The sequence below is a fragment of the Oncorhynchus nerka genome, linkage group LG15 (genome assembly GCF_034236695.1).
Source record: "Oncorhynchus nerka isolate Pitt River linkage group LG15, Oner_Uvic_2.0, whole genome shotgun sequence".
In the NCBI taxonomy this organism is placed as follows: domain Eukaryota; kingdom Metazoa; phylum Chordata; class Actinopteri; order Salmoniformes; family Salmonidae; genus Oncorhynchus; species Oncorhynchus nerka.
In genome coordinates, this window is record NC_088410.1 from 72,728,600 (window position 1) to 72,732,906 (window position 4,307).

Genomic DNA, 4,307 nt, shown 5'->3' on the forward strand with positions numbered 1-4,307 from the left:
TAAATCTGGAACAGCTCTATATGTATTTTTCCCTCTCTCTCCTGCAGTGTACTAGAATTTGTGTTGATTCGTATAGTGTTCTGAGACTGCCTACTGTTTTTGAAAAAGGGATCCCTCAACGCATCACTTACATACAGTACCCCTCATTCATCCCCTTTACAATACAAGAATATCCTTTGCAAAGTACATTTTGTAAATAAAAACAATCAGATCTTAACATGACCACGGTATAATGTGACTTTTTGTCCCATTTCCATTTCCATAAATATTTCCTTTATTTGGTTGTAATAACATTGCACAGTATGGGTGCCCATTTAACGTGAAAATAAGCTTTAGGCCTATTAAGTATGGCTTACCATTATCTCAATTTGTCAGTACTGGAAAATTAAAGAAGCATGCAGAATTTGCAGAATGCTTTGTTTGGATTAATGGTGCTGCAGTCCAGTGCACACACATTCATGTGGTTATTACTATCAATAAGGAACTGAGGGTAGCGGGTTGAGTGGGTCTGGTCCCTTTAGCCCATTTAGTCTGATAAAGTCAGGCAGAGACAGCGACAGGGTTATGGATAGAGATTCCATGATGGAAAGCAGAGGAAGATGAAAGAAAATGTAGGTCTGTGATGCAGGCAAGCAACCAATGCTGACAAAAGGCATTACCTTTTAATGTGTATAGTGGGTGGGGGATCTTCTCCTGTAAGAGCTTACCAACTGCATTGTGTCTCAATTGTTGTTTTCAGCATAGTGAAAGAACAACATAATGTACTGTATGGGTCTACACTGAGTGTACAAAACATTAGGAACACCTTTCTAATATTCAGCTGCACCCCCCTTTGCCCTCAAAACAGCATCAATTCGTCTGGCATGGAATATAAGGTATTGAAAGCGTTCCACAGGAATGCTGGCCCATGGTGACTCCAATGCTTCCCACAGCTGGATGTCCTTTGGGTGGTGGACCATTCTTGATACACGCGGGAAACTGTTGAGCATGAAAAACTCAGCAGCATTTTAATTCCTGACACACTCAAACTATGTGTAGCCATAAAAGGTGGTTGGATGAATTATCAGCCACAACCTCTTCCCATGATCACTGACTAAAACCCATGGATAGTATGTACTTGGCAAGTTTCACAGTCTTCAACATCTTGAAACAGCAACACTGAGGAAGTTAAGTAAAACATTTTTTGAAGGGGTCTGTGGCACTATTAGTGGCACCATGGACAGTTCAGCACCATGGTCAGTGTCGTGCAATGCATTGCTACTGAACAGATCCAAGTTCATGTACATCACAGCTCAATGCAGCACCACTCTGAGGAACAGCACTTCAGTCCAGGATTTCTAGAAGCCCACTCATTTCCTTAGTCATAAATCCTCTCTGGGATAGGGTCTAGTTTCCTGAATTTCCGCCTGACTGACGTGCCCAAAGTAATCTGCCTGTTACTCAGGCCCAGAAGCCAGGATATGCATATCATTGGTAGCATTTGAACACTTTGAACACTTTGGAATTTCTAAAACTGTTAAAATAATGTCTGAGAGTATAACAGAATTGATATGGCAGGCAGAAATCCAACCAGAATATATTCATTTTGAGGTCCCAGGCTCTTATAATGGAAAACTATTGTTCCTATGTAAATCCATCTCCCATATTGCAATTTCTATGGCCTCCAATAGATGTCAACAGTCTTTTTTCAAGGTTTCAGGCTTGTGTTTTGAAAAACAAGCAAGAATTTGGAGTTTTAGTGAGAAGAGCACCGGAACAATATCAGTCTTTCGGCGCGCGAGGGAGAGGGCGCGTGCGCTTACTAAGTTTCCTTTCCTATTGAAGATACTACTTTCCGAATGAAATATTATAGGTTATTACATTTAGAGTACCTGAGGATTAAATAGAAACATTGTTTGACTTGTTTGGACGAAGTTTAGCGGTAGCTTTTTAGACTCCTTTGTCTGCATGTAGAACAAGTGGATTACTGAAATTGATGGTGCCAACTAAACGGGATATAAAGAAGGATTGCAAACAGAGGAAGATCTTCAAAAGTGAGTGATTTATTTAATCGCTTTTTGTGATTTTAAGAAGCCTTTGCTGGTTGAAAAATATGTTGATGTGGGGCGCCATCCTCAGACAATCGCATGGCATGCTTTCGCCATAGAGCCTATTGTTAATCTAACAGTGTTGTCCGATTTACCAGAATTTAAGCTTTTAAATGATATAAGATACTTGTATGTTCATGAATGTTTAACGTTACGATTATTTATTTCAATTGTGCTCCCTCCAATTTCACCAGATGTGGTGTCCCTCAAGCATTACATTTCAGAAGCTACATTTTATAATATTCGGAAGAATATTGTCTGAGAAAAGATTTGTACTGTTGTTCTGTCAGGTTTCTGGTCCTGTCTTCTGTCTTTATTGTCCTTGTTCAGCATGTGACACTCCAAGTATGTGAGTGCATCACAAAGTTTGTCTAGGGACACACAATTCTTGTTGTATTTTTCAAATATCAAATAGAGTGCTCAGAAGTAGAGGAGATATCCAGAATTTTGCTTGCGACAAGACAGAAGACATGAGCTATGACCTTGGGAGAAATAATAGGCAATAAACATAAATCCCCAATAGGGCGATGTTCAGTTCACTTTTCTTAGGTATTTCTCAACTTTAAGGGTTTTCTGTGCCCAGTGCATTTGATTTTGTTGTACAGTTCAGGATAATTCAATCCATTTGAATGGACAGTGGGCCACTGTTAAGAGGCACTCAGTGAGACTAATGTAAAGGTGACCTTCAGGAAAGCTGGTCCGTTGGTCAAAATCCATCTTGTGATCCAGGTTTATTTCTGGCTGGAGCCTTGCTAGTATTATCTTGCAGTGCATTGCGCACATATAGAAGATGTGTCCTACAGTTAGTTATACGCCTGTTGTGCACATATAGTTTAGCAACACAAGTTGTGTAAATACTATGTTTCTAGTGGATCGCGTCTAATAATTTATGACATCTATTTAATAATGTTAACCGCACAACATCAATTTCCTGATTAAATAGCAGTTAGCACCTTGCAAAGATGCATTGGGAAGATCTTAAATCTGACCAAACACCCTGTGAGGCATGGTGAAACACATTCAGTTAAAGATTAACAAATGACAATTAAAAAGAATATCAAACCCATCTATGCCCAGCAGCGTTGCAGTTCTTGAGACACTTAAACCAGTGTGCCTGCCCCATTCAAAGGCACTTAAATATTTTGTCTTCAAATCAAATCATTCACCCTCTGAATGGCACACATACACAATCCATGTCTCAATTTAACCGGTCTCCTCCCCTTCATCTACACTGATTGAAGTTGATTTAAGGTGACATCAATAAGGGATCATAGCATTCACCAGGATTCACCTTGTCAGTCTACTGTATGTTATGGAAAGAGCAGGTGTTCCTAATGTTTTTTTACACTCAGTGTATATATTGTATCACATCCACTCTGAGCTCAGCTGGCACTGTGAGCTTAACTAAGGGCTCAGTTCAATCAAACCAACATTGTCATTGTTTTGCTTTTTTGCTTTCCCCGTAGACAAATACATTGGTTTTGTTATTTTGTTTAAGACACTATAAAAACAGTACATGGACTCCTCTCACATACAGTTGAGACCTTCAGTTGTCAGAGTGAGAAGTGTATGTGTGCAAACAGCTGTTGTGTAAACAAAGGCACTGAGTAAACATTGCTATAGTAAGATTGATTGAATCTGGCCTTAAGAAAGCCCCTCTGCCTTCCTCTCCAACCCCACCTGACATCACAAAGAGATACATGTGATTGTGAGAGTCCTCATGTAGGCCAACCCAACCAGGAGGAGTGGGAGGCTGATCCAGTGACACATCCTGTGATTCAGGACTTTAACATTGTTATTAAGAAAATAACATTAGGTTACTATAGTACAGCATGTGCTCAAGTGCATCTGTAATTCTTACAGTACCTGTGAATGCTTTTTAAAGATCTAGATCATCCTGTAATATTTCAAATTCCTGGAGGTCTTACAAACTAATTCAGGTGGCCAAAAGGCCACAGCTCAATCAAATATACATGACTATAGCACAATATCTTTCTACGGGTCGTGGGAGGTAGCATGTGAGGTAGCAGCTCTAGGAAATACCTTAAGCTGACATCAAGGTTTTATTGTCTGTACCTATTCAGGCTGCATGACATAAAATGTTGCAGCTCCAGCATGTCTACAGCAGGTTTTAACCTGGTCAACCCCTCAAGCCTGTTCTCGTCCCATTTTCAGAAATCAGCCCTAATCGGTGGTGATGGTAAGGGCACATTTCAATGT